Source organism: Nerophis ophidion, linkage group LG02 (assembly GCF_033978795.1).
Source record: "Nerophis ophidion isolate RoL-2023_Sa linkage group LG02, RoL_Noph_v1.0, whole genome shotgun sequence".
Taxonomy (NCBI): domain Eukaryota; kingdom Metazoa; phylum Chordata; class Actinopteri; order Syngnathiformes; family Syngnathidae; genus Nerophis; species Nerophis ophidion.
The window spans coordinates 31,036,224-31,050,987 of NC_084612.1; the positions used below are offsets into that span (position 1 = coordinate 31,036,224).

Here is a 14,764-nt window from a genome sequence, read left to right on the forward strand (position 1 = left end):
GGCCGAAGTATTCATAAAAACAAGGTAGAGGTTTTATTTAACAAATATATTTAATATTTTGGCCACTTTAACATTACACACAGTTTGAACAGTACCACTGTGTTTGAATATTCAATTAAGTGATTTTTTTTTACGTAGCACTAGATGGATTCCGCTTACCTCTACTGTCAGAGCGAGTGTGGCCCGAGGATCTTCTAAATGATTGGTCACAAGACTAGAGGGCGCTATTTTGCTGCCAACTAAGAAATATACTCACTGTATGACTAGTGGGAAAGTGGTGGTCTCGTACCACAGTTTAATAATCACTGCTGTAGAAAGTATTACACAGAAACTACATAATGTGAACGAGCAACGACCTTTAATTCACGCAGCATCAGATTTTAGGTGAAATCATAACCACAACCATAAATCTTCTAAAATAAACTCGCAATATGTTATGATATGTATCAACAACAACTTTACATCTCAGCAGAATAACATTTGGTCCTCAGATGTCTGTCTATCTTTTTTTTCCGGGATACATTTTGTGTTGTCATGTAAAAATAACTCAAATGATTAAACAAGGAATTATATTTAGTAACTAAAGAGTGAGTTAAAAATAGAAATCACGTAAGTGATGCATTGTACATTAGTAGAGGGTGAAACTACATTATATTAGTTGTTTATGCCAGAGATTCCTGATATATTACAAAGTGTAATTAACTTTTAGGTCAGTGTTGTAAAATATCACCAAGCAATTGCTGCTTAACATTTTTCAGGCAAAGATGCATTTTGGTTCAAATAAATTCCCTGCAACTTCTCCTGATTAAAGAATCACCAATCAACAAAAAAGCTGTGTTTAATGACTAAACACGGCACAGACACGATCAGAAGCTAAACATTAAAAATGTAATTAGTGGTTTTATTCTTGATCATTTTAGTGTGTGAAAAACTCTATACAAGTATTTTTTTTGAATCAACACAGGTGGTAACATAATTAAAAGTGACATCAGCCTGCTCTCCGACCACATGGAGCAAGCACAGGAGCTCATGAGCAGAGTGGAGTCAGAGCGCACCAAGGTTGGCCTCCGGCTGATTGCCAAGAAAATGAGGTGATCACCTATAACAGGGGTAGGGAACCTATGGCTCGCGAGCCAGATGTGGCTCTTTTGATGACTGCATCCGGCTCTCTGATAAATCTGAGCTGACATTACTTAACACAATAAGTAATGAATAATTCCACTTGTAATTACAGTGTTAAAAATGACGTTCAAAATATAAAACATTTTCATGCATTTTTAATCCATCCATCCATCCGTTTTCTACCGCACCTGTTCAAGAAGTTGCGTGAATGGTAAGAAGTTATTTATTTATTATTGGTTAGTGTGGGGCTTGCCCTCCTGGGGGTTCTTCAGACCACCAAGTACCGACATGAGAAACCTGTTTCAGGGTTACAGTATTGTTTTATTTTTCAATAAGTCTCTCAGTTGCTTTATAGCAATTGTCTTTTTCTCTTTCGTTCTAGCTTGCGCTCTGGCTCCAGCCCCAACCCCGTCTCTCCTCCTGGCTGCTGCTAATAACAGAGCGACAGGTGATTAGATAACAAAGCCCAGGTGGGCTATTTATGCACCTGTCGCTGATTTCGAGCCCGATCCTGGCAACACCCCGCTTCGCTGCAGGCCCGCAGGCCACGCCCCCTCGACAGTTGGCTTCAGAATTACAATGTTATTACAAAGAATAAGAGACCTATTATACTCTAGAAATGTTGGTCTTACTTAAAAATCCACGTGTTTAGTTGTGTTCAATGTTAAAAAAAATGTTATATGGCTCTTACAGAAATACATTTTAAAATATTTGGCTTTCTTGGCTCTCCCACCCAAAAAGGTTCCCGACCCCTGACCTATAACATCCACCACCCACAACAACAGGAGGCACTGCTCTGAAGGAAGTCAATGACTTGAAGTACCAGGGCTCATGGGTCAACTCAGCAGAGCAGGATCTAAAAGTGAGGAAGGCACTTGCATGGAGGGTTCTGAATGGCGTGGTCACTCTGTGGAACAACAATCTCCAGCAACACGTGACAAATAAAACTCAGCTTCTTCTACAAGATTGTGGAATCTGTTCTCTTATATGGCAGTGACAAATAAAACTCAGCTTCTTCTACGAGACTGTGGAATCTGTTCTTTTATATGGCAGTGAATGCTGGACCATGAAGCCAACCCTGCAGAAGTTTCTAGACGGGTGCTACACTAGAATGCTACGAGTAGTGCTCAACATCAGCAAGAATACACATGTTACCGACGAGAATTTGTATGCCGGAATACACAAGTGACAAAAGGGCAGCCAGGAGAATGAGACTAGCTGGACACTGCCAAAGACACCAGGAACTGCCAGTCAGCAAACTGGTACTGTGGGAGCCAACACATGGGCACCGGTCACGAGTCCGTCCCACTGTAACATATGTGGACGTACTAAAGAATGATGCGGGAGCACAAAAGCACCAACGAGCTGGCCAGATGTATGGAAAACCGGGATGACTGAAGACAACGATGGAAAGCTCGTCTGAGGACAACCAAGAGAGAGAGAAAGGGAGAGAGAGAGGGGGGGAGAGAGCGTGAAAGAGAGTTGCCCTACTTATTCTGAATATAGACACACGTTTGAATAAGTTTCAAGTTAAAATGCTTCTACAGTCGTTCTCAAAAACCTCAGAAAAACTTGGCTCTCCAAGTACCACCACAATGACCAATATCAAAATACAGTAGCTTAGTAGGCCAAAAAGTTTCATTAAAAAGAAGGTGGAGGTTTTATTTTACAAATATATTGAATATTTTGGCCACTGTAACATTACACACATTTTGAACAGTAACACTGTGTTTGAATATTTAATTTAGTGATTTTTTTGATGTAGCGCGAGATGGATTCCGCGTACCACTAGTGTCAGACCGAGTGTGGCCCGAGGATCTGGTCAAAAGCGAGACTGACCATACGTCTTCTTTTCCCCGGACATGTCCTCTTTTGTGGGGCTGTCCAGGGTGTCCGGGCGGAGTTTCTTAAATGCCTCAAATGTCCGGCATTTTGAGTTAGGGTTGCGTGTATTTTCAATGTACGTTCAGGGTTAAGAAGGGGTTGAAAACAAAACAAATTGTGGAGGTGTTTGCGCATGCAGCAGCATTCGTGAGGGAGGGCAGAGACAGACAGAGCGAGAGAGCGAGGGATTGATTGATTGATTAAAACTTTTATTAGTAGATTGCACAGTACAATACATTTTCCATACAATTGGCCACTAAATGGTAACACCCGAATAACTATTTCAACTTGTTTAAGTCTGGTTCCACGTTAGTCAATTCATGGTAAAGGGAGTGGAGAAACAGTTTTTATTTATTGTATCGATTATCACTTTCTGACTGTGTTTTATTTTGTTTATATTTTCCGGGTCAAATTTCCGTCCCCGTTAATTGCGTTTTTATTTTGATTCGCCAAAAGTTTTATCAATGACAACTACTGCCTCAGTTTGCACTCAGACCAGTTTACCGCGAGGGGCAGTCAAAATAAAGACTTCATGGTAAACACAAAGGTGAGTGTAAATTCAACATGTTTAACTCCAGTAAATGAGTTGTTTCAGTCTTTGTGAGTCCATGGAAACTTTACTTTTATCTCCCGCTGGATCCACATCCTTCGAGGAAGGAGACAGGTTAGCTGTTAGCTTCAAGCTAACCAGCACCCGAGCAGATTCCTCCCCCCAAAAAACCTAATTTGCAGGTCGAAAAACGGGGAAGTTGTTCACCTTTTTAAGTCTTAATGTGCGAGGAGTGTTCAAAAGGAGTCTCTTGGAGAAGTGGCTGACAAGTTAGCGTCGCTGACTGTGACGTCATCACCGTCATTGTTTACTGAAGTAGAAATGGTTACTGTGCGTTATGATAAGCCCACATCCGTCGCCAGGCTCTGCTTTTTATTGATAGATTTATCAGATTGTATTTTTTATTATCTATAGCAGGGGTGTCAAAGGTGTGCCCGGAGGCCATTTGCAGCCCACAGCTAATGTTTTAAAGGCCCACGGCACATTCTAAAAATACAATTAAACTAAACAAAAACATAACAAAAGTGAAATAAAAAAGCTTAAAGGTGAAATGTAATTTAGAAAAGGTTGCAATGTTGACTAATAAAACAAAGCTGTTTTTTTTTTCTTTCAAACTGTCATTGCTCAAAACATAATATTGAATCAAAATCTGTTTTATTATGAATTATGGACCTATCCAAGGTTCCGATCACTTCACATCAAAATTAGCTGCTGACTGAAGCACATTGTATAAATGTTATATAATTTCCTAGTTGGTTATAATAAATAAATACAATGTATAAATATTCAGTTCATGTATACATATAATGTGATTAAAAATGTATTTTATTTGGTAATTTCATGCACGTATATGTTAACTTTATTTTTGTTACAAAACCCATGTAAATTGGAGAGGAACATATTTTGTTTCCGGTTTGGTCACATTGTTGAGGGGACAATTAATATGTGACGGAATAAGGGAAGCAGCATGAGACAGCAAACATTTGATGGAAGAGGTTAATGGAGTCTCGCCTGGAAAAGAAACTTTATTCCCTCTGAGTTTGTGAGGCCAATGAGGTATGATTCTTTGTCATAATGCATGTGAAATCTATGTGTTTTCTTTTATTTGATGTCAGACTAATTGTAAGTTCTGTTTTTTTTATTCAATAGTTCTGACGGCATTTGTTCGGCATTTGTTTGGCATTTTTGGCATCATTTGGGAGGAGAAGAAGGCGTGGCTGAAATAAATGTCTGTTTGAGAAAAACGAACAACTTGAGCCTTGATTAAGACCTCGGTGGGAGTAACATCAAATATTCCACTTTGAAAAATATTTTTGGTGGAGGATTTTGCATTTGCTGTGGGTTTGCGATTAAAACCATAGATTTGTTTGACAAAAAAGGGCGGAAAACAAACAAACAAAAAAACAACATAAAAAAACTAAAACATTTTGAAATGAGGGGATGGATGGAATAGAATAGATTAGAATAGACTTTATTTTAATTATATTTGGATATAACAAGATTAAAGACTCCAACTTAAGGTGCGGTTGTGGGAACAAACATGGGGTAAAATAAATAACACAAGAGGTCATAAAGGAAAAACTAACAATTGAAATAGACGGACTACTATCCAATAAAAATAACAAGCAATCCTGTACAATATATAAAACACTATAGAAATACAAAGTACTGTACGATATACAGAACAAGACAAGAGTACCGAAGTAATAAATAACAATCAGTGTTGGACGTATTGCACAGAAGGGTATTAGGGCAGGATATTGTATAGGGGGTAATTATTATTATTATAAGTTAGAGTTCAACATGGTGACAGTTCTGGGAAAAAATCTGTCTCTGAGCCTGTTTGTTCTGGCTGTGATGCACCTGGAGCGCCTGCCCGATGGTAGCAGGTAGAAGCCAGGGTGTGTGCTGTCTTTGGTGATGTTTTTTGCTTTTTTCAGGCAACGGGAGTTATGTAAATCCTTCAGGGAGGGCAGGGGGCAGCCAATGATTTTTGTGCCAACTTTATTGCCCTCTGTATCGCCTGTTTGTCTGCTTCAGTGCAGCTGGCGTACCACACTGTTATGCAGTACGTCAGCAGGCTCTCGACAGCCGAGCGATAGAAGGTCACCATCAGCTGTCTCTCCAGTCTGTTCGTTGATGTAGACTCCAGAGATTTAAGCGTTAAACATAAACTGTATGTGTCACAGCCCGGTCTCGAACCCATAATCCAGCCACAGCAAGAGCCTACACTCTCTGTCTGGCAGCATTCCAGGACATGCCCCCGCACCCTCTGAGCACTTCCCGCCCACGCTTCGCCGTAGCTGTAGACTGACAGCAATCAACCCACCTGACAGCATAAAGGCCAGTCACTCCTTTGGACCTGCGCCGGAACGTCGTTAACTCTCGTAGTAAGCATACGTCTCTGGCTTCCTTCTAGTTGTCCTCGCCTCCTTTTGTCTTGTGCCTTTTTGCCACGTTGACTTGTCCCTTGTCCTCCTTGCAGTTGCCTCCCTCGATCCTCGATCACTCGCCTGGACTCGGACCTTGTTTGCTTGCCGCCTGCTCTCGACCTCCTGCCTGTCACCAGATCTTCCTTGTGCCTACTCCTTCTTGACCAGACGCAGGTTTTCATTCAACACGCATGTACAACATCCTCTTGTTACATTCACATGGTTAACTTCACTCTTAATCCTCCAACCAACACTTAGAGTAGCATACACATCCCACACAATCATCAAAGGTTACAATAAACCTGGTAACCTCACGTCTTTCGTGGTGTCGTCTCCTTCCAGTCCTCACGTACATAACAGTACATATGTATGCCCTGGCACACCATTATCATCATTTCATGACAGAAGCAAAACACTCTTTACACTTTTATACTGAAATAAATACACCTACAACTTATTAAATATTAACATAGAAAATACTGCCAACAGCGGTAAAGTTCAGATTCATGAAGGAAAGAGGAAAGTGAATGAATGTTTATAACTGAATATATTTATCTATGATTACAAATGTGTTTTCTTTTTTTAATATTTATCTTAATGAATTAAGTAACATTTATGACAACCTTTTTCCAAAACACAATGTAAAATGTGAGATAGAACAGGACAATGCATACGTTTATATATTTTTTTCAAAACACTTACAAAAAAGTGGGACCCCAAAAAGTTATGGGACCCCATTTTTATGACTTGATGGGGTCCCGGGGACCCCTTTTTGAAAATTCCTAGCACCAACACTGCTGTCAACGGAGGAAAAAAAATGCTTTATTTAAATAAATATATTATTTATAAAGCAAGTTCCAGTATCATTGGCAAATCTTCACCTAGTCCCGGCCTTAGCGTGCTGCCCGCCTTGGCACGCATATATGTGTCCTCTTTCTGGGATTTCAGAATATGGTCAGCCTATCAAAAGCCCCTCACGTGACTACAGGGCGCCATTTTGCTGCCAACTATGAAATCGAGTTAGTCATAGTCACTCTATGACTAGTGGTAAGGTGGTGGTCTCGTACCACAGTTTAAAAATCACTGTTATGGAAAGTATTGCACAGAAACTACAAACCCCGTTTCCATATGAGTTGGGAAATTGTGTTAGATGTAAATATAAACGGAATACAATGATTTGCAAATCATTTTCAACCCATATTCAGTTGAATATGCTACAAAGGCAACATATTTGATGTTAAAACTGATAAACATTATTTTTTGCAAATAATCATTAACTTTAGAATTTTATGCCTGCAACAAGTGACAAAGAAGTTGGGAAAGGTGGAAATTAATACTGATAAAGTTGAGGAATGCTCATCAAGCACTTATATGCAACATCCCACAGGTGTGCAGGCTAATTGGGAACAGTTGGGTGCCATGATTGGGTATAAAAACAGCTTCCATGAAATGCTAAGTAATTCACAAACAAGGATGGGGTGAGGGTCACCACTTTGTAAGAAATTGTCGAATAGTCTTAGAACAACATTTCTCAATGAGCTATTGCAAGGAATTTAGGGATTTTACCATCTACGGTCCGTAAAATCATCAAAAAGTTCAGAGAATCTGGGGAAATCACTTCACGTAAGCGATGATATTACGGACTTTTGATCCCTCAGGCGGTACTGCATCAAAAATCGACATCAGTGTGTAAAGGATATCACCACGTGGACTCAGGAACACTTCATAAAACCACTGTCAGTAACTACAATTGGTTGCTACATCTGTAAGTGCAGGTTAAAACTCTACTATGCAAAGCAAAACCCATTTATCAATAATATCCTGAAACCCTGCCGGCTTGGCTGGGCCCGAGCTTATCTAAGATGGACTGATGCAAAGTGGAAAGGTGTTCTGTGGTCTGACGAGTCCACATTTCAAATCATATTTGGAAACAGGACGTGGTGTCCCAGAACAAAGAGGAACATAACCATTCGGATTGTTATAGGCGCAAAGTTCAAAAGCCAGCATCTGTGATGGTATGGGGGTGCTTTAGTAGCCAAGGCATGGGTAACTTACACATCTGTGAAGGCACCATTAATGCTGAAAGGTCCATACAGAGTTTGGAACAACATATGTTGTCATCCAAGCAACGTTATCATGGACGCCCCTGCTTATTTCAGCAACACAAGTGTTACAACAGCGTGGCTTTGTAAAAAAAGAGCGCGGGTAATTTCCTGACCCGCCTGCAGTCCAGACATGTCTCCCATCGAAAATGTGTGGGGCATTATGAAGCGTAAAATACGACAGCGGAGACCCCGGACTGTTGAACGACTGAAGCTCTATATAAAACAAGAATGGGAAAGAATTCCACTTTCAAAGTTTCAACAATTATATTACTCAGTTCCCAATTTTTTATTGAGTGTTGTTAAAAGAAAAGGTGATGTAACACAGTGGTGAACATGCCTTTTCCCAACTACTTTGGCACATGTTGCATCCATGAAATTCTAAGTTATTATTTCCCCCCCAAAAAAAATAAGTTTATGAGTTCGAACATCAAATATCTTGTCTTTGTAGTGCATTCAATTGAATATGGGTTGAAAATAATTTGCAAAGCATTGTATTCCGTTTATATTTACATGTAACACAATTTCCCAACTCATATGGAAACGGGGTTTGTACATAATGGGAACAAGCAACGTCCTTTAATCCACGTGGCATCAGAATTTTGGTCAAATCATGACCTCAACAAGAAGTTATAACCATAAATCTTCCAAAATAAACTTGCTAAGTTGAAAGCAACATTTTTACATGTAGCAACAACAACTTTACATCTCAGCGAAATAACAATCAGTCCTCAGATATCTGTCTTTCTTTTTTTTTTTATTACAGAGTGGAAGTTTCCAGGACACATTGTGTGTTTTCATGTAAAAATAACTCAAATGATCAGACAAGGAACTATATTTAGTAACAAAAGAGTGAGTTAAAAATAGACCTCATCAGAGGTGTGGACTCGATTAAAATGATTTAAACTCGAGTCAGACTCGAGTCATGAATTTGATAACTATAGACTCGTCTTGACAACATGTAAAGAGACTTGCAACTCTACTTAGAATTCAACATCAATGACTTGTGACTTCACTTGGATTTGAGCCTTTTGACTTGATAAGACTTGCTGCTTTCACAAAAACCCAAAGATTAAAAAGTTATTCAGGAGTGCTCCGTATCTTCCATTTTGTACATGTGTGTCTGTCAGCGTGTGTGCTGGCAGTACAATAGACAATCAAATTAGATCTACGTCGTTTTAATCCCACAGCAATCAACCAATTCAATTGCAGGACAACCAATGAAAAAGAGTTGTCAAACAAAGTGCCAGTGAGATAAAATGATGCCAATGTTTGTTTCGTTCAAATTTAAAAACTACGACTTGGTCAACAACAAACTAATTGCTCTATGCAAAACATGCAGTTTGAATATTGCAGACGGAGATGCAACAACTTCCAACGTCGTTCGACATTTGAAGTTGCACAAAGAATGGTAAGTTTTGAATATAAACTAACGTTTATAGGCCAAGTAACGTGCCTGTCAAGACGGAAGGTCGCAGCTTACTGCAAGGTTTGTTCTCCCGGGAAGCAGTCGGACTATTCCGGATAATGCATGAAGGTAGGAACATATTTATTTTCCCAAAACTCAAAAGGGTACAAAAAAAACAACCCAGAGGCAAGCATGCCTATCGCACGCGGAAGCTAAGGCAAAAACCTAGGACATGCAACAACTTCCAACGTCGTTCGACATTTGAAGTTGCACAAAGAATGGTAAGTTTTGAATATAAACTAACATTTATAGGCCAAGTAACGTGCCTGTCAAGACGGAAGGTCGCAGCTTACTGCAAGGTTTGTTCTCCCGGGAAGCAGTCGGACTATTCCGGATAATGCATGAAGGTAGGAACATATTTATTTCCCAAAACTCAAAAGGGTACAAAAAAAACAACCCAGAGGCAAGCGTGCCTATCGCACGCGGAAGCTAAGGCAAAAACCTAGGACATGAAACTATAGACATGAAACAACAAACCAAACTATGGCATGGAGCAACTAGTATAACTGTGGAATCAGACATGGAACCAGCAGCATGAATTAAGTAATGACACCAGGACGACTGACTGGCACAGACAGGCTTAAATAATGGTCTTTTTTATTAGATCATGTGCGTGTCCCAAACACCAGAGGCAGGTGAAACTAATAAGTCGCCATGGTAACTGAACAAACAAGGGAGCGCAAACAGGAACTAAAAGAGTCCAAAACAAACAAAAAATAACAAAAACATAATCCAGACCACCGATTATGACAGTGACTTTTATATACTGTGTAGTTAAATCACTGTGAACGGCTTCCTGCCGTCATCGTGCGGGTTGCATGGACAATTGAGGAAGGACATCTAGCTGAGAAGGTTTGACTCTTTTATTTTTTCAAATACAAGCTTGTCTTTCGGGCCGGTCGCTCTTTCAGCTCCTTTTCTCCTGCTCGCTCCTCGCTCTCCTTCAGTCGGCCGCGTCGTCGTGCGCTCTTCTGCTTCCACTCCTCGATCTCTGCTTCGGTCTCTCCAACTCCTTCTGCCTCGATTAATCGTCCTTTTCCCCCGATTTGGATTGTGGCGGCGTCGCTCACAGCAAGCACCGCCTCTTTGTTCCGATGCATTCTCCGCCTCCTGGCCGCCATCTTGAGCAGGGCCAAAGCATGTCCTGCCCCGCCGTCGGACCGTTGGCTCTGTCTATCCACAGTCCTCCATCGCCAAACTCAAGCCGGGCTTCAGTCCGGCTGAGCTTACTCCCCCCTCCCTTTTTTGAAGCAGCGGGGAAAAAAACTGCCACGGCCACCTGTCTTTTCTTCTTCTGTCGCTTCCTGCCCCGAGGCGAGCTTGTCCTCTTCCTCTGATACCTCTTCGTCTTGTGGTTGCACTTCCGCTTCTTCGTCCTCTTCGACCTTTTCTTTGTCTTTTCCTTCATCCTTTTCTTTGTCTTTGTCTTCCTTGTCCTCTTCGTCCTCCTCATCATCATCATGCTCCGGTTCATCCTCTTCATGCTCCTCTTATTTATCATCATCATCATCTTTTTCCTCTTGTTCTTCATCATCTGATTCATCTTCTTCATCATTTGATTCATCCTCTTCATCATCATCCTCCTCCGCTTCTTCATCATCAGATTCATCTTCTTCTTCATCATTTAATTCTTCTTCTTCATCCGATTCATCTTCTTCTTCTTCTTCTTCCGATTCATCTTCTTCTTCATCATTTGATTCATCATTTTCTTCTTCTTCTTCATCCTCTAATTCATCCTCTTCTTTGTCCTCTTTGACTTCTTTTTCGTCCTCTTAGACCTCTTCTTTGTCCTCTTTGACTTCTTGTTTGTGTTCTTCTTCCTCTGCAACTCTTTTCTCCTCAGCTCTTCTAATCTTCTCCTCTACCAAGGCGAGCTTGTCCTCCCTCTCTTTGGCCGACAGCTCGCCCTGCTGGTCTGCAGACGCCACTGCAGCCTCCCCAGCCCCGCCTTCCAGGTGGGACGCTTCAGCCAAGACTTTAATGGCGTCCTCCTTGACTTCTTCTTTGTGGGGGTACTCGCCGCCTCCCCCCATCTTGTCCGCCAGCGCCTGCATGAGCTGGCAATTTTGATGGCTGCTTTCTGCGAGCTGCGTGAGCGCCGCGACGAGCGCCCAGAGCAAATCGTTCTCCTTTGCCTCCGATGGTCCTTCCGCGTTGGGCGCCACTGTAAACTGCTTCCTGCCGTCATTGTGCAGGTTGCATGGACCATTCAGGAAGGATATCTTGCTGAGCAGGTTCGACTCTTTTATTTTTTCAAATACAAGCTTGTCTTTCTGGCTGCTCGCTCCTCGCACATCGCTCTCCTTCAGTCGGCCTCGTCGTTGTGCGCTCTTCTGCTTCCACTCTTCGACCTCTGCTTCGGTCTCTCCAACTCCTTCTGCCTCGATTGCTCCTCCTTCTCCCCTGATTTGGATTGTGGCGGCGTTGCTCCCAGCAAGCCCCGCCACTTTGTTCCGCTGCCTTCTCCACCTCCTGGCCGCCATCTTGAGCAGGGCCAAAGCATGTCCCGCCCCGCCGTCGGCCCATCGGCTCCGTCTCTCCACAATCACTGAGGCTGTGAACTCATTGCTAACGTTTTAACCATAGACATCTTAGAAGTAGACGCAGTATCGACAGCTACTGCCTACTGGCGCTGACGAGATGCGGTGCCGCTATCTTGGAGTGGTGATCCGCTCCACTCACTGAAATTCATTTGGCAGGAGCAATGAACTGTCAGCGCATTTAATTCATCTTACCTCACTGGATACCACTGATTTTCATGCGTTTTTTTGTCATACGTTTAGCTATGATAAATGTTTTATTATTCATAGTTTGCTTAACAGTAATAGAATATTCTTATATGTTATAAATGCCCAGATGTCCGAGATCAAAACTGGAAATATAATCCCAGCGAAGGGGGAAAAAAACGGTCAGCTATTTTTAAGTTGAAGAAACAATATGATTAGGTTATATATTCATGCGTATATCCTACATAATAATGTATGAATACATCAGATATCTATATATCTTATAGACTGTATCTCTGTTGCTGCAGCAGCAGAGAGTTTATTCTGTATTGACACTTTGTATTAATATTATGTATTACATTCTTCCCTTAAATGATCATGTTTACAGTGATTGTTTTATATGTATTTTTTATGTATGTCACTTTGGATAAAATTGTCTGCCAAATACTTAAACATAAACATATATAAACACCTGAAAGTCTTTATATCAGCTAAAACCACCAATATAATGGACTTGATTCAGAAGTGAATAAACAGTTAAAAATAACTTAGTGTAAGTATTAGTGATATTATTATGGTTACTATTACGGTCATACTAGTATTGTTTACTAGTGGCTAGAATTTCAGTACTATTGAATATTGTGACGGACTTTCTGCCGTCCTGGTGTGAGTTGCGGGGACACTTGACACACGACGCATCATAACAGGTTTGATTCAGATTTATTTCTTCATTAAATCTGTCTTCGGGCCAGTCAGGCGCGCCCATTTCTAATGCGCTGGCACTGCCTTTGGTCACGCCACTTTTCAGTGCGCGCGTTCTCCCTGCTTGTCGCCGTTGCACGCCTTTCAGCGTCCGGTGCTTGCATCCGCTGCGGGGGCTCGTCATCTTGGTCCGTGGCTCGCTTGTCGCGCTGCTGGTCTGCTGGCCGTGATTTCCTCCTCCGTGCCGCTCTCTCGATCGTGCCCCCTTCGCCTCTCTTAAAGTCTAGGAGCAGATAGAAAGATTGTGAGCCGGTGTGTGGTGTACGCACCTGGCTCAGATTGCCGCTGTCGTGTCGCTCCGCGTGCGTCACGCCTCTCTTCGCCGCCGCATGCCCCGCCACCTGGCCTCCATGTGGGTCCGGGCTGCTGCTCTCCGCCCGCTGTCGGCCTGTCGGCTGTGTCTCGCCACAAATATCTTTGCTCCTTCTCAACTCTGTGGCAATATTCTTTTCACAAAATATGATATCCATCCATCCATTTTCTACCGCTTATTCCCTTTTGGGGGCGCTGGCGCCTATATGTTAATGTTGAATCTTACTTGTGAAAAGTAATCTCCCGATTCCTATTTTCGACAGTCCACTCATTTGAGCAGGAAAACGCTGAACACCATCTTTGTTTTCTACCTGTCAACTGTCATTTTAGTCTGCTCACCGGCTCCTCATCACCACTTTAAGATGGCGGCCAAATTGCTAGCGTCACAGCAGCCAATAATGCGTCTACTTATAAGATGTCTATGGTTATAACGTCATTGCAAACACGGCAATCTGTTGCGTCCACTGCAGTTTGCTACCTTATTCATACTTTATTCATATCTTATTCAAGTTCACGGCTCAACAACAAAGAAGCTAATTTATTTAAAAACTAGTGTCAATGGAGAAATGATTTTAATCTAAAGCACACATTGTCTTTCATGCTTCATGATAATATATGTGATTCTGATATTGGACTTATTTGTCAAAACATGTCCCAGTTCATAGAAGGGCAGTGGTTGCTGTGTAATTGCTTAATTTCTATAAGAACAAAGTAATGTTGCCTATGTAACGCTATAGTAGCATCACTGACAAATAATTAAGAGACAGTCATTAATCATGAAGGTAGGTCACAGTTGTGACAAGCGAAGCAAAAACACGTGTGGAAGTCGCAGCTCAGCTCATCGCTCACTCAAACAAATGACAACCTTGGGAAATAGAAAGACAACATGAAAAACCAAATGCGAGTTAAAATAAAGAACCTTTTGAAAAAGTTGCCATGCTAATGTTTTTTAGTTGCCATTTTTGCCTAACAAAAATGAAAAGAAAAGAATATTATGGTGAATTATTAGACAAGAACGAAAACAACAGGGGAGCAACATGGGGAATCCTGATTATTTTTTTTTTAAAAAGGGGCGAAGAATGATTACACTCAATACTTTATAGATGGAAACATAAAAGATGACAATATGAATGAAGTAGTGGTACACTTTAATAACTACTTTGTAAAGATAATGATCAATTTAAAACAAAGAATTCGAAAAACCGGGTCAGTTGAGGACTTAAATGACACAATAGAAAAATACCCCAACTCCATTTTCCTTAAAAATTGTGACAAAAGAGGAAAAAAATCCAAGACCACAAAAGACTGTCACAGATTAGATATAAAATCAATGAAAATTAGTTATTGAAGGAAATTAGAACCTTTAATGTAAAACAGCTACCTATCTCAGGGATTTTAATTGATCA

The 14,764-nt window shown here is 41.2% G+C and overlaps 2 long non-coding RNA genes across 2 annotated transcripts in view; both read left to right on the forward strand.

Annotated features, from left to right (window-relative positions):
* LOC133569921 (uncharacterized) overlaps nucleotides 1–2,128 on the forward strand; it is a 28,648-nt gene extending 26,520 nt beyond the window's left edge. Inside the window, exons 2-4 of the long non-coding RNA XR_009809979.1 lie at nucleotides 965–1,091; nucleotides 1,505–1,570; nucleotides 1,864–2,128. This is a non-coding gene — a long non-coding RNA (uncharacterized LOC133569921). The remainder of the gene's footprint in view (nucleotides 1–964; nucleotides 1,092–1,504; nucleotides 1,571–1,863) is intronic.
* Nucleotides 2,129–4,336: 2,208 nt separating this feature from the next.
* Nucleotides 4,337–6,302, forward strand: LOC133569932 (uncharacterized). Its single transcript, XR_009809990.1, has 2 exons — nucleotides 4,337–5,946; nucleotides 6,042–6,302. It is a non-coding gene; the product is annotated as an uncharacterized LOC133569932 (long non-coding RNA).
* Nucleotides 6,303–14,764: the final 8,462 nt, after the last annotated feature.